At 42.8% G+C, this 23,823-nt stretch overlaps 1 long non-coding RNA gene across 1 annotated transcript in view; it reads left to right on the forward strand.

The window, feature by feature from the left end:
- Nucleotides 1–15,548, forward strand: part of LOC128349850 (uncharacterized) — a 32,182-nt gene extending 16,634 nt beyond the window's left edge. Inside the window, exons 2-3 of the long non-coding RNA XR_008319035.1 lie at nt 14,483–14,646; nt 15,394–15,548. This is a non-coding gene — a long non-coding RNA (uncharacterized LOC128349850). The remainder of the gene's footprint in view (nt 1–14,482; nt 14,647–15,393) is intronic.
- The last annotated feature ends 8,275 nt before the right edge of the window (nt 15,549–23,823 follow it).

Raw genomic sequence — 23,823 nt, forward strand, 5'->3', positions numbered from 1 at the left:
CTTTGTAACTCCTGCACTCTATTTTAAGACTCTCACGTAATGCGGACTTTGAAGTTATTCCATCCCACCCTGCCCCCCATCCCTTTGCTTTGCTATCCAGCCTGATGAAGAGTTCCGGAGAAGTTTGCTGATCACAATTTTGGTTGGCCCTAGTAAACATGTGACCTTATTGTGGCTTTTGGATATATTTTTCTTTCATAGACTATCTACTATGCATAGGACTATCTACTATTTTTGTATGGTTATCTGTGTAATATATGGAACAGATAATTTGCTTCTCTATCTGTATAACATGATATGCAAGTGAATCTTTATGTAAATATATCACTAAGTCTCAGAAAATAAGCAACTAGTGTGTTCGTAAAATATAATTTCCATATTAATTATGTTTTCTTTTTCATATAATGGATTCCAATATGCTGAATATTTAAACAAGCTCAAAACTAGTCAATTTCACAAAACATCAATAATGCACTTCAAGATATGTGTTACATTTTCATACATTAATTACACTTCCTGATTGCCAAGTACAATCCAGCTGGTTGGCAGCGTTTAGGGTTATAAAATAGATTGGTATTATTGCTGTCCTTCGTCCTCTGTTGATACTTAGGTTTTCTGGCCACACAGACAAAAACAATTAACCAGCATGGCAAGATATAAAAATAATGTTTGACAAAATGAGAAGGTAAGTGTTCTCATCATTCTGAGAGATTTGGAGGTATGTAAAACAAGGAGTATAGTGGGATATTGAGATACATACAAGTAAAAAAGATATTAAGCAGAATTCAGTGTGGTTTATTTCAAGAAAAGGGTTTGATGTGAGAGTCTTTTTCAGCGCCAAAGCATTTCTCCTGAACCTTCTCCCTTCATCCTGAAGCAGGGAAAGAAGCCTCAACTGCTGGCTGCACCATCCAGGCATGCGATGGCTGAGTAGCCCAATTTAGACATTATGCTGTATGACTGTACAGATGTCTGTACATTCATACATGCGCTTGTGTGAATGACTGTACCTGTGCTCATTTTAAAAGTGAACCTGGATAAAGGTCCTTCAAATACTTATGTACTTGTATTCAGCATAACATATGAATGACTGTACTTGAGATCAGATCTGTACCTGTGTACATTGTACACTCATTGTACAAGTGTGAATGGGCTTACTGTCTTCGAGCCAAACTGGATGCTACTTTATGTTGGAATCCTACAATTGGGGCTTCCTATATTGTTGCATGCAAAGAGCAGCTGTGATTTAGATAGGACGTGTGTGTTGTGGTGTGGGCAGAGGGGAGAACATTTAAAACTGCTATTTTTAGAGATGTGCAAATTGATAAAACTTGAATAGATTCAAGCTTGAATTGGAGTGAATTGAGTGATTCAAACTCAAATCAAATCGTCCCTAGAATAAAGGGCCTGATTCGAGTTTGAATCGAATCAGCTTTTATTTGAGCTTGAATCAATTGATTTGAGTGGTGGCCACCATTCTGGAGGGCTGTCTTTCCCTTGCTGGTTGGTATACTGGCACTAGCTTCCAATAGGCTTGAGATCTCCTTGCTTCTTGGCTGGCTTGTTATCATTCAAATCAAGTATTGTCATAGGCAACTGTGCCCAAATGGCTGTGGGGAGAGAGCAGGGAGGGGGGAGGCCAAAGAAGGGATTTTCAAAATATATTTAAGGGGCTGCTTGGAGGCAGGATCAGAGAGGGACTGCAACAGCATTGAGAGAAGAGACTGGTGGTAGAGGTCTGGGCCTGGAGAGAGTGCCTGCTGGGCACACACATGCATGCATATCAACCACTTCTGTGTAGATGCTGACCGGGGTGCATGGAAGGGACGCTGCAGTCCCACACACCTGCTTTTTACGAGCGTCCCAGTGGGGGAAAAGTGGCAAGACAGGAACTGGCAGGTAGGCAGTGCCTCCCCTGCCCTTTAAATAACCCCCCTCCCCATGCGCCCTCCCGGGAGTGCATGGAACTGGTTCCATGCAATCCCTACTATCAGCAACTGACCAGGAGAGAGATCTGGGGTTCTGGTGGACAGCTCGTTGAAAGTGTCAACTCAGTGTACAGCAGCTGTGAAAGGCAAATTCCATGCTAGGGATCATTAGGAAGGAGATTGAAAATAAAAATGCTAGTATTATAATGTCCTTATACAAATCTGTGGTGCAGCCACATTTGGAGTACTGTGTTCAGTTCCGGTCACTATATCTTAAGAAGGACATTGTAGAACTGGAAAGGGTGCAGAAGAGAGCAGGGGCCTGGAGCACCTTCCTTATGAGGCAAGGCTACATTATCTGAGGCTTTTCAGTTTGGTAAAGATCTGACTAAGGGGAGACAAGATCAAGGTGTATAAAATTATGCATGGAGAAGTGAGAGTGACAGAGAGAATTTTTTTTCTCCCTCTCACACAACACTAGAACCTGGGGTCATCCCATGAAGCTGAAGGCCAGGAAATTTAGGACCAACAAGAGGAAGTACTTTTTCACACAGCGCATAATTAATCTATGGAATTCTCTGCTACAGGATGCGGTGATGACCACTAGCTAGGATGGCTTTAAAAACAGCTTAGACAAATTCATGGAGGACAGGTCTATCAATGGCTACTAGTCTGGTGGATGTAGGCCACCTCCAGCATCTGAGGCACAATGCCTCTCAATACCAGTTGCAAGGGAGCAACAGAAAGAGAGAGGGCATGCCATACCTTTTGTCTGTGAGCTCCCCAGAGGCTTCTGGGGGGCCACTGTGTGAAACAGGATGCTGTATTAGGTAGGACTTGGGCGAGATCCAGCAGGGCTGTTCTTATGTTATTATATTCTATCACCAAGCCATTTTCCCAATCATGATTAGAGCTCCAAGCTGCTACTTTGGAATATATTTTAGTTGTATACGCATCTATATATAGACGAGGATGTCTAGTTGGCCCTAATTTCTAAGTAAATATGCATAGGTATACTTGTTAGATTGCATCTGTGAGATACAATCTAACTTGAAGGATTTGTACATTTGAGATTATAGGCACATGAATCCATATGTATTTAGGTATATAAGGAGAAAAACTGAAATGATAAATCTTGGTCATTTACATGCACTAAATGGGAACAGGTAAATAGACTGAATGTCGGTTTAATGAGAGACCCTCTGTGCAGGGACTGACAGAATAAGTGTAAATAAATGTAGCAAATTGGCACCATATTCATGTCACACAGCCACTTTTCTGCTTAGAACCATGCTGTAATGAATTATTTTTCCAAACAACCACCTTTAAGATGTTTGAATAAATGGCTGTGTTATTTACATAGAATTATACTGGCATGGGGCAACACAGCTAGGAGGAACAGACTAAATGTGAATTTGAATTTCAAGCAGTGAGAGAGAGCCCATGTTTGGATAAACTGGTTTCTTCTTCTGGGAAGTTTGACAAAAATGAAGTAATGGCTTGATCATCCATATTGTAAAATACATCCTGATATCTGAACAACTGCAGATGTGGTTCTGTATTTACTGTTGCCTACAACTATTATCCTTAAAAGAAAGCTACAATAATTTCCAATTAGAAGACTTCATTTAGGAGCTGCCTTTGGCAGATGGCAGTAGGATGCTAAATTGCAAATGAGTCACGTTCTTTGGGATGTAATGAGTTCCACACAGCACAAATCTTATGACTGAAAACTAAAGTAACTAGTACCACTGCGCAGTGGGCATCATCATTGGCAATCTGTATATACTGAGTGGAAATAAACACCATTGGAACCTTGCTGCCATGTTTCTGTTTACATTTTTGAATCATGAAAATGGGTTTGAATAGGTTTCAAATTCAAACTGAATACACACTTGGTTCACTGGAGTGAACAAGTCTGAATGAACCTTTGTATTGTTTGATCTTCAAATCTGGAGGACATAATTTACTTTCCATAGCCAGCAATGAAAAGCAAACAAAGCACTCTGAAATCATCTCCACCTTGGCAAGGCATGAAGGTGATAAGAAAGAAAAAAGAAATTATGTATGTATGTTTGTGCTGGGATGAATGACATTTTCAATGAGAAGCACCACATCAACCATATCAACTCCTATGCTGTTAACTTCAATTGGGGTCTTCCCATTGAGACATTCAGTGTTCCAAAAGTGGTACAACTTCTTAAAAGTGTCTGCTGATATTTTAACAGATGTTAAAATGGAAAGGATGAGTCATTGCTGCTGTGCTTGTGTTTTCATGTAACATTAGAAAAGGAAACTCTGTGTTTCCTCCAGTTTTTCATGTCCGAGCCCAGGTTAACTAAGGAAGACATGGGCCAGGCCCAAGCCTCAGTCCGAGTGCTGCCTTTCATCTATAGTGTATTTGCATAAAGCAGGGGGAGGTAAATGGGATGTAGTACTCATGATTCTTTAGGACGGGTCTTTTCTTTTCTTTTCTTTTCTTTTCTTTTCTTTTCTTTTCTGATACTTTTTATTTTGGCCAATGTTTTCAGTCTTTTTCAAACAAGTGTACTTCTGTCTCAAAGCTTCAGCTCAGATACACTATGGCCTCATTCAGATGTAATGGCTAACTGCAGTTAATCATGGTCAAGGTTGTAACTATGTTGAGCCTGAACATGCAAAACTGTGGTTATGGGCCAAAAGCTACCGGGATATCTGTATACAGCATGACAGGCCAGGACCTGTGAATTTTGAATGGGTTTAAAGGTCTGTCCCAGTGTCTACACCTCCCTCCCCTCCACACTGAGGCCCAGGCAAAGACAAAGGGAGTGTCTAGATGGCCTTTGGGTGAACAAAAGTCTGCACAGGGTGAAAGGGTGGGGAGATTTCAGGGGGATCTTCTTCTTCTCCTTCTCCTTCTCCTTCTCCTTCTCCTTCTCCTTCTCCTTCTCCTTCTCCTTCTCCTTCTCCTCCTTCTCCTTATTCTTCTACAAAGAAAGGGTGGGGAAGAGGGGCCCAGCTATTTCCCCAGGGAGGGGAGTTTACAACCCAGGCTTACTCATGAGCAGGGCCAACAGGATCAGGATCAATCCAATTTTTGGAACTATTTTTCCTATGTGATAGCCCACGCAGACTACACCCATTCACAAGAGTGTCAGACCATAGGTGCTCTCACAGCACAGCTGTGCTCCTGTGTGTTAGAATGTAGTGGGCAGGGGTATCTCAGAGACTGGTTTCCTGTTCCCAGGGAAGGCAGCCAAGCTGCCATGGAAACAAGCCCCTGGCCTGGCCATCTGCACCTGTGCACAGGTGCACCCTTACTTGCAGCCCTTGCAGTTGCTCCCCCTGATCTGGGGTTAGGGGAGAAGATCAAAGTGCCCTCTCCCACAATTCCCTGCACCTGCTTATCTGCATATGGTGCACAGACAGAGCAGATCTGGGAGTTTCAAATTTGTGTAAACGTAAATCCCATTAGCCCACTCCACAGTTATGCACATTGCCAGGTTAAGCCACATGGGGTGTCAGCATTTCCTCTGGAGTGTGTGCAAGGCTTCAGAGGGATTTGGGGAGAGGGAAGTAGTGGATAATTTTTTCTGTTTTTTACTGTGAAGAGTTGGGGGCCCCACTAAAGTGGACCCCCCTTGGGCTCATTGGTGGTTAAGCGGGCAGCTCAACTCATGAGCTTGCAGTCCACAGATGGGGATCACTATTTAATGGGCAGGCACTGCGCAGCCATATCCTCAGTAGTCTTGCCCCCTTCTGAGACTGTGAGCCCACTTGGCAGCAAGCTGCCAGACAGCAGGTTTCTGATGGCTCTAGATGGAATGCTTTGCCAGGGTCACTCCTTGTGGCATCATCCCTGGTTATGGTGGGACAGACTCCCCAGCATTCTTTGCCCTCCCCCATCTGCATATCCCATTCTAGCCATTGTAGATTTTCCCCACCACTCCCATAATGAAAGTGGAATACCACTCCACCCAACCCCCAAACCACTGTAGAATTTGTGTTTTTTGTGGTGCTTTCATGGTGTGGGGTTACTTGGGGAGTGGCAGCAGTGCCATTGCTGGCAGAAGAACTGCTGGCATTGCAGGGCATTCAAAGGGCTTCCAATGCCCTGTCCCTGCCGAGGGTGGGTGGAGTGCACCAAAAATGCACGATTGCACTTAGCACACCCCTTCAAGATCATAGCCAATCACAGCCACCTCACTGATGCAGTGACGCTTTGCCCATGGTCTGGCCATGGAGCTGGTGTCAAATGGCCTTGAAGGCCAAACAGCACGGAGGGGCTACCCTCTTCTGCAACTGGAGTTTGGCTGGCCACAGTTTGGTGAACATCTGTGGCATGATTTAGAATTAAGAATTGGAACCTCAGCCAACTTTAACTGTGGTTAGCCATTACGTCTGAACCAGGCTTATATAAGCAGCCACTCAGGCTGCTTATATACTCCGTGCTTTCTTTTCTTTTCCTTGAAATGTTATTATTCAAAATGAAAAAAAAGGGAAGGAAAGAAAAGAAAGGTGTTTTTTTTAAGCAGCCAAAAACTGTAAATCGCCCCCTCACCCCCAGAAGTAAATCCTGCCAAAGTTACTGAGAAATAAAATATAAGCTAAATATATCTGTCCTGGCATCAGAGAGAAAAAGAAAGAAAGAAAGAAAGAAAGAAAGAAAGAAAGAAAGAAAGAAAGAAAGAAAGAAAGACCAAACCCCTAACCCTAAACTGTGGCTTCCTTCTTCCTCTCATCCTCTTGAGTCTCATGGCCAGGACTCCACAACATAACTCTGACCTGACCCCACATCGTCCTTCTCCTTTCCACCTGACTGGCTGGCAATGTGCTCAGCTCAGGGTCAATCCACCCCTTGAGGGGCTCAGCAGGCATTGCCCTTGTTCAAGTACACCCCCCCCCCGATGCAAATCCCTGCTCTAGGGAATGGGCTTTATGCTCTCAATACGGTCCTGCAGCTAGGGAAAGATGCAGAACACTCCCAAGGAGACACTAAAGACTATGGTATGTGACCTATGTCACGCCTGTCTGGCATAATTCCCCTCCCTGTTTGTAAGTCATTGATCAGACTGGCTACCTTGCTTGGTTTTCCTTGATTGAGAAACTGCTCCTGTAATTACCAAACTAGCTATCCTGAAAACTTCAATAACACTGCAGTCTGTTTTCACTGTAGCCTGAGGCATGTCATCTGGTTTCCCCTCTTTCCTCTTTCCCCCTGCAGGCACAGCTACACTTCTGACAGATAAAGCTACACTATTTTTTTAACCCATAAACATCTGCCTATTTATGCTTTGAGACAAGGTGGTCAGAATATTCTCACTAGTAGGAGCTTCGCAAACCTTTCAGTTACTGACCACCAAATATAGTTTTAGGGGAAGTTGTATTATATTATCTGTTTCATCTAACCAAGACAAAGCATGGTTAATGTACTTTACAGTCTTGACTGCTTTTGGTTCACAACAGCCTTGTCACAATTCCTATTTTGCAGAAGCTGCACATGATATAGTGGCCCATCCAAACCAACACTTTAAAACCTGAGTAGGGCTGAGTTACATATACAGGCATTCTAGTTCCACCTAGCTCTCTGGCTCAAGTTACATTTTGTTTTCTAGTGTATGCTGAATCACTTCAGCAGATGCTTAGCTTCAATTCACATTTGATGTTCTTTTAAATTTGACTGCTTAAGCTCTTAAAGTTTTAGCTAATGAGGCACTAAACATTTAGACACTGAAGCTCTGAATGTGTAACTCTGTGAGCCCAGGCGCGTAACAATGATAGGGCAAGGGGAGACAGTTGTCTGGGGGCCCCACTGCCTGGAGGGGCACCCCAGAGGCACCTCATGTGACTCCCCATTGCCCCCTGCCCAGCCCCAAGGCCCCTCAGCCACTTGCCCTCTTCGCTGTCTCTCCAGCTTGTTCTCCTGGCCGGCAATCCAGGCAGCAGACAAGCTGCAAAGAGCTCCTTTTCTCCCGCCTCTCAGCTGATCGGCGGGTGGGCGGGGCTTCCACGGAGGCCTCCCTGTAGGCCGCAGTGAAGCCTGAACTCGAGTAGGGCCCAAGCAAGCCAGGAAGGAGGAGGCAGCCAGAGTGCTCTCTGCAGCAGAAGACCCCTTGCTGCCCTGCTTAACCCAGACCAGCATTTGCCAGGTAGAGTGTGAACTCCTTTTTGTGGTTACCTTTCCCGCCCCCCCCCCATATATAGGGATCTGCTTGCCATAGGGCTTGGATATGCGGGGGGGGGGGGGAGGGACTGAGAAGTCTCTGAATATTTATTTTGAAACAGCTTGGAAAATTTGCTGACTTTAAAAAAACTATCTAAAAAGTCCTATAAGTGGCTTGTTTCATGGCAGAAAATTGCAAAAACTTCTGGAACAGTATTTTATTAATTTTATTCATTCATTCATTCATTTATAAATGCACTTATGTTCAAGTTGTTTTGCAACCCAGAAGGTCTGAGTGAGAACTGTGAAGCATGTGTGGTGCTTTTATTTTATTTTTCTTGTGTGTGAACTGCTCCCCAATAACTTGCAGGGACTTCAGGGTAAATCTGGCCAACATGTGAATGCAGCACCTCCATTCCAGAGGAGATGTGTCTTAAAGGGCTTTAAAAGCCTCGTGTGAAAAACCTCCTGGAATCAAACTTTACTGAATTTGTTCAGAATTCTGAGAAAACAAACATAGGCTCATCCTGCATGGTTGAAAGTCTCCTTTGCTAATCTGCAGCGAGGGGCCCATTTTAATAATTCATCTTTCTAGTGTGTTCTAGGCATTAAAAGTAATACAAATGTATAGTACTCAATGTATATCACTATATATTGTGACGTGTGTGTGTATTCAGTGAAATGTATTTCCAGGCAGCATACTTATTTTGGAATATCAGACTTAAATCCTTGGGGGCCTGGGGTGTGTGGAGGCCCTGGACTTTGGGGGGGGGGGCATTTTAAAATCTTGTCTCTGGGCCCACTCCAACCTTGCTACGCCCCTGTGTGAGCCCATTAACATCTGTACACAGATATTGCCCATGGGAATGTGGTTTGCACAATAATAGACTCTGAATCTGCTACTGAATGGTATTCTTCACAATTCCTTCAGTGGTGGGTTCACCTTTGAAACAATGGTGTCAGAGGGGCATATATACTTATCCATTGCTGTATGTTGCAAGGAGTGCTGGACTAGGACCGGGAAGACCCAAGTTCAAATCTCCATTCAGCCATGATACTTGCTGGGTGGCTCTGGGTAGGGGTGTGCACAAAATGATTTTTTATGATTCGATGTGTACCCGAATCGAAACACCCCCGTTTCGATTTGTGTCTGAATCTGACCCATCCAAATCAGCCCAGATTCAATTTGGATCCAAATTTATCTGAATCCGAATCCGAATCGATTTGGAGCTGAAAAATGGGTCGTGGGGTCAAAAGAGTGGGGTGGGGTGGTAGGGCCTAATGGGTGGAGGCTACCACCCCAATTTAAAAAAAAAATGGGCAAAGGGTTGATTTAAATTTTTTTTTTTTGAAGTTTATGTGTCTTTAAGATTTTTTTTTTTTTTTGCTATTAGCAGTAGCGAATGAGAGTGGATTCATGGTTTGTCATTGAAAATCTCATATGCAAGCAGAGAATCTACACTCAAAACACTTCCAAAACAACAGAACCCAGTACACCATGGGTTATCAAGCCATGGGGGTGGTTGGCACCCTATGTTCACTATGCCACCACTCTCTCTGAGCCACCCAAGTGCCCCACATGTGCAATTCTGGGGCTGCTGAAACCTCCATTCTTCACTATGGGGGAAAAGAGTAAACTTCCCTTCAAAAAATCAAATAATATTGAGCCCTTTGCCCAATCACTCTGAAACCTATGTGGTAGCAGGCACCCATTTGGGCACTACCACCCAACCCACTCTTCCCCCTCCAAAATAACATCAACATCACATATCTACAACACCCGCAGAGCTTTGCAAAGAACAAGTTTTGGTCATGCACATTCACATCCCCCCCCCCCCCGAAATGCAATTAATATACACACAAGAGTGTGAAACAACAACTAACAACAAACACCACACATAAATTTTTTAATACAGTTGCTGCAACCCCAAAGCCCATGCTCCACTGCTGCCACCCCAAAGCCCCGTGCTCCCCTGCTGCCACCCCAGACCCCACGCTGCACTGCTGCCACCCCAGACCCCGCGCTGCGCTCCCCAACCCCAGACCCCGTGCTCCCCTGCTGGCCAATCTGCAGGCTGGAAGGGCCGGAAATTCAAACAGATGTCAAAACTCAAAATGGAGAGTGAAGGAGAAAGATTTTTTGTGATTGCAAAATGGAGTTCCAAAACAGCCGAAACAACAAAACGTTTTGTATCCGAAACAGGGACGTTTTGTTTTGGCTACAAAATTTTCTGTTTTAAGCATTGGGTGTTTTGTTTTGGCTACAAAACAGCCGAAACGGCCTGTTTTGTGCACAAAACGTTTTGTATCCGAAACGAAACGCACATCCCTAGCTCTGGGCCAGTCACTTCTTTCTCAGCCTAACCTACTTCACAGGGTTGTTGTGAAGAGAAACCTTAGTACACCGCTCTGGTCTCCTTGGAGGAAGAGCAGGATATAAAATGTAAAAAATAAAATAAAAATAAATAATTTCCTTGTTGCATTCCTATAGTTAAGAAGTAGAACAGAGTTGATTGCTGGATCAACAGTCCTAATAGGACTGTTGTTAATTGCTGTGAGTGCCTATATTTTCAACAAGTACAATACCAAAAATTTATATACCACTTTTCAACAAAAGTTTCTAAAGTGGTTTACATAAATAAAAATAAACAAAATGTCCCCCTGTCCCCAAAGAGCTCACAATCTAATAACGAAATATTACAGCCACTGGAGCGATGCTGTTCTGGGGATGGATAGGCCAATTGCTCTCCCCCTGCTAAATAAAGAGAATCACCACTTTTAAAAGGTGCCTCTTTGATCACTTAACATGTCATTTTTCAGTGTACAGGGACTTCAAAAAAAAAGAAGGGGCTATATTCAAACACTATCCGTTCCCTACAGTCTGATGTGGTACAGTCCAGCAGTGTTGTTCCACATGCTTCTGCTAATTCTGCTCTTAGTAGTGATCCTGTCTCACTCACATGGTGCTATGTGAAGACAGGATCATCTTATTTCTGATCTTTTAGCTAGGTGTTTTGATAGTCTGAATATTTCAGTGATCATTTTAAAGATACATATCATTTTATCAATAATCTTCTGGGAGGCTTACAACATATCAAAACATTTTTTTTAAAACTACCTAGTGACCCTAGTTCCCTGGCAACTGCATTGGCAATAATGGCCTCTAATGGCTGGGACCATGCAATCTGCCCATTTCTACACTCTTTTTCCCTGGGAGGATGAGGGTACAACCTACCAGCAGAGTAGCAGAGGCCAGAACGTTACCAACTCAGCATTTCTGCATGGAAAAAAACTGTCATTCCATTTTAAAAAGTTTTTAAAATATGTGAAATGTAGATGGCAAGGATAAAACCTCCAAAAAGATATTAAAAAGATAAAAAGTATGTAACGGCTTTAAAAAAAAACCCTTTTAGTGTTAGTTTTCTATCTCTGCTCAAGATAGTTATTCATGGGTCGTTGAGCAGAGGAACAGATCTTAAATGCTTCCTTATTTCAATTGCCTTTAAAACATACTTGTAAACTATCCCTTTTAAAAGTGCTGGATATTGAGTTATTTGGAAACATGCAATCACTTGGCTGTAAACATTTTTCTCCTAGTGCAAGAGGCAGTAGATTTTTTACTCCAGAACTTAAAATGCCTCCGTTCTACCCAGTGAATCCGTCACATGACAGCATGTAGGGTGAGTGAGCACATTATAGACTTAGCTGATGTATCTTCTCTTGTGATGAATGACTGCTCATGTTTTAGCAACACTTGCACTTTAGCCTTTACCCCAGTTTATATTTATCAGTAGTTTCTAACTCTTCTGAGCTGAGCCTGTCAGTAAATTTGTTTTACCTAATCTGTTTCTGAGTGGTCAGAAGTTCCAGACACTTCATAATCTTTCGATAATTTCATAACCATCAGGTCATCAACACCAGATGCATCATGAAGGGAACCAGAAAAGGCCATAACTCTTTTGTTCAATTTCTCCCCAAATAGAAATAAGATTGTTTCTAACCAATCTGTCTGAGTTTGTTAGTATGAACTTTTCTTAGGGTAAAATGCATATTATAATTTTTACACAGTTCCCATGAGGTGGAAAATTCTTATAATTCTGATTATATTCTGGTGGCACAGTGGTAAAACTGCCGCCCTGTAACCAGAAGGTTACAAGTTCGATCCTGACCAGGGGCTCAAGGTTGACTTAGCCTTCCATCCTTCCGAGGTCGGTAAAATGAGTACCCAGAATGTTGGGGGGCAATATGCTTAATCATTGTAAACCGCTTAGAGAGCTTCCAGCTATAGAGCGGTATATAAATGTAAGTGCTATTGCTATTGCTATTCTTCATTAACTTTTTCCTACAAATTATAATTATTTACTATGAGTATTCCTACTCTGCTTTTCTGCTTCTGCTCTCCCCTGCTAACTGAGCAAAGAGGTTTTTAAAGTGATGATTCTCTTTATTTAGCAGGGAGAGAGCAACTGGACCTATCCATCACCAGCACAGCATCCTTCCAGTGGTTGCTGGTATCTAATGTTTCTTTTTTAGATTGTTAGTCCTTTGGGAACAGGGAGCTATTTATTTTTATCTATCTATCTATGTAGACTGCTTTGGGAACTTTGGTTGAAAAGTGGTATATACATATTTGTCATATTCATATTCCAAAAATAAAGGCACTCAAGGCAGCTTACATAACATACAAATACCAAAACTGCCACCACTACCACCAAAATACAGTCAAATCATCTATAAACTATATAGGTAGCAATTAAAAGTTAACACTTAACACTGAGAAAAACCAAGACTAAAATAAAATAAAAGTTCCTATATTGCAGGTAGGATTATTTATTTTGATGTAGTCATTTAATGTCCCACCCCCCCAGTCATGTGTCTTTACATGGCACGTAAACCAAATGCTTGCTGAAAGGGAATCATCTTGATATGTCAGAAGAACACTGGTAAAATGGGGACCAACTGAACTTCCCATGACTTGGAGTTCAACATTCGGGGTGCTACTGCAGAAGAGGCCCTTTGCCACCAATCAAATTTCAGAAGGTAAGGGAATATGCAGATGGGCCTCTCTAGATGATCATAGAGAGGTTATAAGCTATTAAGGTCTTTGCATATTATGGCCAGCACTTTGAATTCCACATGGAAGTGGATTAGTAACCTGTGTATTAGTATAACAAGGTTGTATAAAGGGAGTAACATTCTCCCCATCTCTAGAACTTGTCAGAGGTCTTGCAGTGGAATTTTGCATTAATTGTCATTTTTGAAAAATCTTCAAGAGCATCCCCACTCACAGTAGAGTTGATGCACCAGCTGAAGCTGGCGAAAGCACTCCTGGTCACATTCACATCTGGACTTTCAAGAACAAAGCGGGGCCCAGGAACAATGCCAAACTATGAACCTGATATTTCAAGGAGCATGCAGGCTTTCACTTAGTCAATCTTAGTCGACCACCTGGTTAGGAGCATGTCTGTCTTGTCTGGACAAAATATGTTCTTTTCATTTTGAGACTAAGAGTATCAGGAGCATTTTTAATTCAGTTGGTACTCTTGTTTTGGGTAAGTTACCATTGTCCTACAACTAACAGCTTTAACCACATGTTTCCCCCTCACATGTTCTTTGTCCTGTTCTTTTATCCAAAATAATGGTTGGGGACTTCATCCCACAGTGCCCCATGCAAGGCCCATGTTGGTAGTCCACCTTAGCCATCATGGCCAATTGAATTGTTTACTTTGGTGTACACATGAGGTATGAGTTCTCCAATTTGACTCTTTTCTACATAATATGTAAAAAAGTTGGACTCACCAGTGATTCCAGCAGCATCTCTCTCTATCCTCCAACTGACAAGATAGCTCTATCTGTGTTTGTATCATGCTTCTGTCTGTGGTATGAAATGTTGCAGTCTGAATCAATCAACAGAAATGCATTTTTGCTTCATGTCTCTATATCCAATCATGAATAAGTGTTTTAATACAGTAAACATCTCTTGTTATTTCTTTAGCACAAATTTCCAGTAAATTACTTCAAGGAGACAGCAGATTTTGTTGGAGCAGAGTGTGACTATACTTCTGCCTTCTCGGCCAGAAAGTAGAGATGGGCAAACTCCCCTGGGCTCAATTTGGATTTGAGTTGGCAGTAATGAGCAAAAATACAAAATGGTTGGAATTTTTTTCCTGAGAGAGTTCTGAATGTGTCCGCGATTGCTAATAACCCTGCTAGCCCCCAAACCTCATTAGCTGGTAGTTTAAACTTTACATGCTGGCAGTGGTTGTTTCTCCAGTGCTGGCAGAGGGGGGACTTTCTCCTTCCACTCTTTCTCTTTGGTATCTACTGTGGCTGTGGTGGTCAGGGTCTTTCCTTTCTTTCCCCCTTTTTCTTTTCTTTCCCCCCTCCCCCCCCCCATTGGCACCTTTTCCAGGGTGTTCCAGACATCATAAAAAACCCTGGGAAGACAACATTTCCCAGCATTCCAGTGAGGGAGGAGAGGAGGAACAGAGAGAAAGGAAAGGAAAGGGAAATAGAGACGTCTGCCACCTGCTCTCCTGCTACTGTCATCATCATACCTGTCAGAGCAGCAGCCAAGTAAGTGGGTGAATTGGTTCATAGATAAGTAAAAGTGGGAAGATTGAGAGGAGAGCTTCTCTGGCTTGGATTAAAGAATGAGCCGGAAAATAATTTTCTGGTTCAATTGCTCACCCAACTTCATGCCTGAAATGCCTAATATCAGAACCAGTTCATGATATTATTAGTTATTCTAGATAATGATTAAATGTAGTCTGGAAAACAGATCTATAGTCCCAAGTGATGCTACTACTAGGTGAAGTGTTTCTCTTGTATTTTGAAAGGAGAACATATGAAACTGTCTGTCTAGGTCAGACTTATCTATTGTGACTGGAAATGGTCTCAGGCAAAAGTCTTTTCTAGCCCAGTTACCTGAACTCCTTTAGGTGGAGATGTTAGCTAAAGCCCCAGGTTCAATCCCTATGTGACACGCTTCAAAATAGGGGCTTGTCCCTGAATATAACCTTGTTTGGGACAATACTAACAATCCTGATAATGAGTGCACATAATATCCTTTGGCAGTAAAGTATGCTCCATTAACCTATTTAAACAATGAAGAGATTGGTAAAGATATTCCAAGGCATCCTTTTTATCTTATGCTCTCAAGCGTCCTTTTTATCTGGGCAGTTTGGGATTTGCTCTTAGGTTTTCAAGCTTGTTTGGAAGAGGAGGCTTGTAAATAAGACAGTCAGGCTGAATTGCCCTTGAAAACAATTTTCCAGTAAATGCATACATAAATTAAGCCATGATTTATGTTTTTGGTTCCAGGAAAAAATGTGGCTGCATGAATAACAATAGAAATGGCCACAGATTATGAAACACAAAAAGCCAAGTAAGATATTCCTCATGATGGCATTTCCTACAAAACATGAAGCAGACAACAGCAGCATCTATTACAGAGACATCTTACAGTGTGATTATTTGCAGCATAAGCAGTATATTTAATTGATAATTTAGTTTCATGCTAGCTCTTGAGTTGTCTTTACAGGGAGCACCTATTTATTTATTTATTTGCATTTATATTACTTACACCTTTCCTGAAACCATTCAGCACATTTTGGGATCCTTACAGACAATATTTTGACATATTTACATGTATAGCCATACGATTAATCAACCTCTGCTAATGCTGGCCTACTGAGCCACCCTTCTCACTGCTGCCTGCCTATGCAGTCCCCTAGCTCCGAAGCTCACCAAGTAGCCCTGCCATGTTGGAGACCCTGGCTTACTAGGCAATGGTGGTGTGGGCAGCAGAAATTGTTGTGGTGGCAGCATTTCTCCTTCTCCTCCTTCTTCCACCACCACCACCACCACTACTACAACTACAACTAATATTTATATACCGCTCATCAACAAAATTCAAAGTGGTTTACATACAGAAACAATAAATAAATAAATATGATTGATCCCTGTCCCCAAAGGGCTCTCAATCTAAAAGAAACATAAGATAGGACACCAGCAACTGTCACTGGTGAGGTAATGTGCTGGGGATGGATAGGGCTAGTTGTTCTCCCCCAGCTAAATAAAGAGAATTGCCATTTTTAAAAGGTGCCTCTTTGCCCAGTTAGCAGGCGCATTGCTTTGGCAGCTGGACACAGGAACCCTTTTTCAATTGGTTTCTCCTTCCCTTCTCTATAATATCCAGCCCCTCTGCATCATTGTGGTGTGACTCTAAGGGCTGATCATTGTTTGTGAGGAAAGGAAACCAGTTCAAATTAGGGATGTGCAAAACGTTTCGGGTACAAAACGTTTTGTACTGAAAATGTGCCGTTTCGGGTGTTTTGTAGACAAAACAAAATGCCCATTTTCCAAATCCGAAAGTTTTGTACACAAAACAAAATGTCCGTGTTTTGGCTACAAAACGTTTTGTTGTTTCAGACCTCAATTTTTTTGGCAATCTCTGAGTCAGTCTCCATTTTGTGTTTGACATCTCTTTGAATTTCCCACCCTTCCAGCCTTCCGATCGGTGACCTAAAGCATGGTCTGACCCGCTGACGATTCCCTCCTTGTTCCCCATTGGCTCTTTTGCCTCTTGCCATTCTTTACTGACCCCACATTGGCTAAGGGAAGGGTTAAAGAAGGGGGAAGGGTGGAGGGAGTTCAAGGAGGGGTTTTCAATTCATTCAACAGGTTAGTTACTCATTCGCCATTCTGCCTTTCTTCCTTTTTGAAAAAGAGAGAGAGAGAACTCGTTTGCATTGCATGGCATGCCTCAAGTTGCCATGATGATGCCATGCCATTGCCTATGCCTGCCTGCCTTGTTGCCAGCCTGAGCCAAGCCTACCAGCCTGCTATGGCTACTGCATGCCAGCCTCGGAATGGATTTATCTGCTGCATTGCTTTTTTGTTCCAGAAGAATGTTTGTCACCCCCTTGAGATATGCCATGCCATTGCCTATGCCTGCCTTGTTGCCAGCCTGAGCCCAGCCTGTAGATTCTCTGGTAGCATATGAGATTTTCAACGACAAACCATGAATCCTCTCCTATATGCTACCAAAGAATCTACACTCAAAACATCTCAGAAACAACAGAACCCAGTACCCTATGTGCTCCCTATGTTGGCACCCTATGTGCTCTACAGCACCACTCACTCTGGGCCACCCCAATGCCCCCCCAAATGCTGTTATGGGGCAGCTGAAAACTCCATCATTCCCTATGGGGGAGAACCTTAAAGATGCGTAAACTCCATTAAATCTTTAAAAATCAACCCTCTGCCCAATTCCTTTGAAATCCCCCACTGGGCACTACCACCCATCCTACTTTGCCCTTTCCCCCTGACATGAAGCTGTATTTTTGTTGAAACCTCCATTCTTCCCTATGGGAAAAATCTTAAACTTCAAAAATTCACCAAAAATTAGCCCTTTGCCCAATTCCTCTAAAATTTGGGTGGAAGCTTCCACCCATTGGGCACTACCATCCCCTCCCACTAGTTTTGCCCCGGGGCCGCTTTTTTAAATCCAAAACATTTTGGATTCAGATTCTGCAATTTCAAACAAAGAACAAAATTGAGGTGTTTTGGATTGGTGTGTTTCGGATCTCATCACGTCTAAAAGTGGAGGTGAGTGTGCCATTTGAATTTGTTTCCTCTTCCTCACAAACAGCACCCTGTCCTTTAGTGTCATTCCAGAACGGTGCTAAGGTGTTGGGCATTGCAAGAATGGGGGAACCAATTCAGATGGGGAAACTAATTCAAATTCAAATGAAAATTGGTTTCAAATGTGAAACAAATCCACACTGACAGCTGACATGACAATTGGAGAAGTGCTGCTGCCATCATCACTGTCTGGTAAGTCATGGTCCAGCACATGGAGGGGAAGGGGCCCATCAAAGGCACTTTGCAAATAAGGCCCTTAAAAGTTGGAGTCAGTCCTGATGGTGCCCCATAGCCCATGCATTCACTTATGGGAGCCAGTAGGTCTGCTGGGCTCATGGCCTGGCTAGGATACTCCAGAGGAACCTCTGCCTGCATGTTTGTAGGGTTAGGGCCTCCTAAATCCCTGCTATCCTGGTAGGCTGAAAAAGTACCACCATCATGGAAATTGGGAGGCTAAGGATACATGTCGGAATGCTGGCTCTTACAAACAACACCTCCATATTATCTCATATATTCTGTCACCCCAGTGATGACCCTGTGCACTCCAGAGCTGGTCAGATGGTAGCCATTGCATTTATGAAACCAGCCTCAGTGAATTATGGAACAATTAGGCACCACATAAACAGATGATGCCCTATTGGTTTCCTTGAGTACACAACAGTATAATTGTTAAGCCGCTCATGTGAGACATTGAGAAAATATTATGATTTTCTTGGTGTATAAGACTATGGGGTCTTTCTCACAATCAGGCAGCTGAGGAGGAAGCCTTGGAAAGCTTCCCTCCCCTGCAGGTGATCATCTTGTTGGTGCTGGGCACATGGATTGTGTGCCCAGATGCTCTGCCACTGTCCCAACTGTGTGGAGGCGTGGGGGCTAGGATGCATCATTTTGTCCCCTGGATATCCCACAATGCACTGAACCAGTGCATGGTGCATTGTGGGGATCTCCCTTGTGATGGCCAGGAGCCCACTTCTGTGTCAGACCATCTGGGAGCAGCCAGCACCAACACATGAACAGTTAGCCTGGGTGAAGGGCATGCTTGCGCCCTTAACCTCGGCTACCTTGCAGGTTTGCTGCCAAGGCACCACTGGGAGCCACAAAGCTCCCAATGGTTCTCATGGGCAGCCAATCTTGGCTGCTTGTGAGAACAGCCTCCATATTGGGGAGTTTATTGAGGGCTACTAATATTGAAATCAAGTACAGGCAGCATATTACATAGCAAGCTTTTTATTCGCAGCAGCATCATACACAACATTGAGCTGAGATTCACTATGTGATGTAAATCATAAAGAAAAGGAGAAGGTGGGGTGGCATTCTCACAAACCTCTCTGGGAGCTGCTTTCCAAAAACAGCTTGTCATTTAAATATTTCTTTACATGGTTGAGCTTTGAGCCCCAACACAGTGCACTCTGGCCTACCTTTCCCCCAAATAGGTATGTATAGGATTGCAACCCAAATGGGAGCTGATGCTTTAGAACTAAAGTTGCATTATCATTATCCTTTTAGCTAGTCTGGAAATGGGAAAATGAAGTTCTAAATCTTTGATGTTCCACCTTCCTCCATAGATAGAAAGAATGCCCCTCCCAAGGCCTCGTGCTATAGGGAGGGTGATTTGTCCCAGCCTCATCCCTAGCACAGGCCCTAGAAGACGCCATATTGGCCAGGGGCCTTGATGGGGGTGGGGCTAGCATGGCTGCTCCAGCAGCTCCCTGCCCCAAACATTCAGTCCAGCATTTGCTTTCCCTTCCCTCCCTTCCCTAGGGGCAGAATGGGCTGGTCGTCCTTTTGCGGGCTGAGTAGGAATTTTTGGCTTCCAACGCATTGGCCTTGTTGGGGGTTTTTTCCGCCTGCTCCATTCTGCTATCCTAGCACTTGTAGATAGTTAGGTCAAAGCTTGGCAGGGGCAGTGTGGGCTGGGTGCTAAGGGAAAAGGGATGGGACATTGGTGAGCACCCTTGGACAGTTAAATGGGTAAATTGGGCAATCGATCCCTTGTGGTTTGATGATGACTTGCCATGAAACCTTCTTCAGGACTTCACAAATCCTAGGGCTGAGCAGTCCGGGGTGTGTGAAGGCCTAGAAGGGTCCAGACCCCTGCTGGGGTTGACTATGAAGGGAAAGGAGTGGGTTTTACCTGCTTACTTCCGGAGTCAGGGTGTGTCGCCCATGCAAGGGACGGGGAAGGACTGTGAAGTCTGTACCCTGTCTTTTCAGGCCTGCATTGTCTGGGGGGTGGAGTGCTTACCCTCCTACAGTCCACTAACTCAAATTAATTTGATTAATAAAGTTGTGGCCCTTTATACCCACTATTTGGTTGTCAGTGTCTTTTTGGGGCTGGGGACAAGATATGAGTTTGTGGATGAGATCACTTGGCAAATATTGGCGGTTGAGCTTAAACCTGCTTTCCAAGGTAGTTAATCGCAAAGCTTCCTCTGAGAGTAGAGCTACTTTTATATATTTAATTTTCTCTACACATAGGCTAAGATTTGTTTCTGCAGTTCTGTTTTAAAGAAAGATAGGACAATTTCATTCTCTTTGCAAAATTTAGCCTTCCATATAAACTGAATTATTATGTAACATGCAGTTAGAATACCTTAATTACATCTATTCATCTTTTGACTCTTGGCCTCATACAAACTCTTATTGATTGCATCTATTTCCAGTAAGTATATACATTTTTGGTAATGTGTCAGGGGGGAAAACCCTATAAAAGCAGAATATCTAGGATACAAATATATTTTATAGACTGAGGTGTTGGGGTACATGGGTTTAAGAACCACAAATGGTTCTTAAATGGAAATAAGAAATAGAGAGGAATAAGGCTGCAGTAGTTGACTTAGTAGACAGAGGCAAAAAAAAATGACAAAGGGAAGGAGCAGGAAATAGGAGAGAAATCAGATGCAACTGTTTTATCCCTCCCACACACACCCTTGTTTCACATTTTTATACACAATTCTCACCATTTGTTAACATCTCAATAGTAACACATATAAAGAAACAGGTTTTGTTCATGTGCTATTTTCCCATGAGAAAATTCAAATTTTGTACACATTTAGCACAGATATCCAGATTATTAGGGGCAGAAATAAAAAATGAAACATTTGTACACATGTCTTTCTCAAAGTGGGGGATATAAATGGAGCACAGTGATGAGCTGTAGGCATTGCATTTCCCTTCCACCCACTCAAATCAGTCTTGGGGCCGTAAAAAGGAGTGCACATCTTTGCTTCCAGAGTCATTTCTACTGTTTGCAAAGTGGGTGTCCCTTGTGTTGGGTACCAGCATGGGTTTTAGGGAGAGAGCTGGAATTAGACCACGTTGAAGAAGATGGTGGAGACCCTCAAGATATGTAGCAAAATTGTAGATTGGAAGGGGAACTCTGTATCATTTTTTAAAAGCTCCCAATTTGGGAAAGCTATTCATTTCCTTATGCACAAGTGGACGATTCTGAAGATGAGCAGAGACAGCTAAGGGCTGTATGCAGGCACAAACGGGGGGTGGGGTGGTATATAGGCACTGGGAGAATGATTGCACTGATTAAAAAAATGTTTTGTTTCCATTCTTCTCAGACTCAGAGAAAGCTTAGCAGAATACAAGCATTTCACTTTGCAGGAACTATAGTCCATGAAAATCAGGATATAATTCGTTAATCTGTCTTAATGACTTTTCTGAGTTCCTAAAAAAAGTGAAAGTAGAACATTAAAAGAAAAGCTGGAATCTGTATGACATGTCTCTGAAGATGTTTCTAACCCACACAGAGGCATAAATGAAGCTGATATAACTGAGAAGAGAAACGGGATATATGAGGGATATATGAGAAATAAAATCCTCTGTGGGGGAAACAAGAAGTTTAAGCAGAACTAAAAGAACCTACTTTCCACTTCTTTCTGAAGATGCACTTTCTGAAATACGTTTCAATAGGTTCAAGTTTAATGCCAAAGAGCTCCCTTAGCAATAGCAATAGCAATAGCACTTACATTTCTATACCGCTCTATAGCCGAAGCTCTCTTAGAAGTCACTGTAAATACAGCAGCTAACAACCAGACCAATGAAGCACCAGTGATATGGGAGAAGCACCAGTACAGTACTTCTGAAAGTTCAGCTAGCCTACTGTAGCTTCACTGCTCATGCAGTGGTGGGGGCAGGGGAATCTCAACAACTTTATCATCCCCTGAAGCTGCTGAAGCTGCTCGGTGTCACCCCAAAACATGTCCCTGAAGGTTTTGCAGTCCTCAGGGGTCACATTTCTGGGTAGTATAGAATACTTCTGGGGGAAGGTGAGTTTTTAAACATTTCTCCCCCACCCCAAACCATACAGGCATCAGTGCAATGTTAGTTTGGAACTCTTCAGAACACTGGTACTTCTCTCATAGCACCAGTGCTTCATTAGTCTGGATGTCAGCCATTCATTCTACAGGGATAATATTAAAAATGTGAGTGGCTGCCATCTTGGATCAAGATGGCAGTTCAAAATAAATGTTTCCCTGTCAGAATCCCCTTCTCCCTTGTACTCTAAATTTGATTTCTCGCAGATTGTAGAAACATGAGGATTAAAGGGGTGGTGCTAATAATGTGAGTGGCTGCCACCTTGTTTCAAGATGGTGGATCAAAATAAAAAATACCCCCACACACACACACGTGAACCTTTTGGGTTATCTCCCATGTCCTGAATGTCTGTAAACACAAAAGTTACTAGAAAGACATACTGACATAGACATGGCAATTAGGGATGTGCATGAACCTATGCAGAGGTTCGGTGGTGCCGGGGGTGGGGAGCAGTGAGTGGGACTGTTAAAAGGGAGTAAGGCAGGTATTTACCTGCTTTCTGCCATCCCATGCAGCTTTCTGCTGTGATGTGCTCCACCCAACAACCCGCACACAGTGCCAGATACATATAGTGTTCTCACATGCATGGAGGCCATGTGCATGCTAGTGTCATGCACGGGTTGTTGGGGGTAGTGTCGTCACAGCAGGAAGCTGCATGAGGCAGTAGAGAGCAGGCAAGGACTTGCCATACTCCCTTTTAAATGCCCCACTCCCCGTCCCCCCCTGGTGCTGCCGAACCAGTTCGGCCCTCATCTGAACCATTTGGGTGCCGAACGGTTTGTATACAAACCGGTTCAGGCATATTGCTAATGACAATCTCATAAGCCTTCTTCCCTTTGGAAAGTAAGCTTTAAAAAACCTGTTGGTAGCAGAGGATATGGTGAAGAAAATAATCAGGTAGAAATTTTAAAAGTTAAATGTTCAGTTCACCAGTTCAGTTAAGTCACCAGGCCCAAACAAGTGTGGAATAAAGGAAAATAAAGGTGTGGGAAATAAAAATCCGAAAGGAAAAATAATTAAATATTTTTGCCTTAAATACTAGGCAAACACAAGCATTTGAGGACAGGATAATAAACTGAAAGCTAAGACTGATATTTAAAAGAAGAAAAGGGAAAAACTTACTTGTGAATTATTGATATTCTACATCTGCTGCATTAACATTTTAAAAGTTTGTATTTCACAAAGATTTTTTAAAGTTTTAAATGTTAACAACATATGTTTAAAGGAATGTTTTCAAAAATGCAAGCAAAATACAATTGAAATAGTACTTTCTTATTTAAAATCACTAAGAAAAAGTCATGAAACCTTTCACTAAAATATATCTACTTTGCAAGTGAAATGTATGTTTTGAATAAAACATGCATTTTTAAAAAAACCAAAAAGAAAACATGACTATTTCCATACAGTAATCAGTGTATAAAAAATGAAAAGCCATCTTATAAATTTAAAATGATGTCTGACATCCTCACATCCTCACTAATGGTGCAAAAGGACAGTGCGCAATTTACCTCTGCAATGTTAAGTAATCCAGAGTTGACCTATGTGCTCAGGGTAAGCATTTTTCACCAATCACTCCTCACCATGGAAGGTCTCCCTGCAACCAGGAAAAAAATCTCTGAGGGTTGCACAGCTCTCAGGGACTTACTTCTGGGTTGCAAGGAGTGTGTCATTGGGGGATGGGTGGGATTGGCAAAAATTGTTTGTTCTCTGCAGATGCAGCACATCTCTTAATTACTACATGCTGTGGAGATGCTTTGCATACTGCACGTGCACACCATT

The sequence above is a fragment of the Hemicordylus capensis genome, chromosome 3 (assembly GCF_027244095.1).
Source record: "Hemicordylus capensis ecotype Gifberg chromosome 3, rHemCap1.1.pri, whole genome shotgun sequence".
Classification (NCBI taxonomy): Eukaryota; Metazoa; Chordata; class Lepidosauria; order Squamata; family Cordylidae; genus Hemicordylus; species Hemicordylus capensis.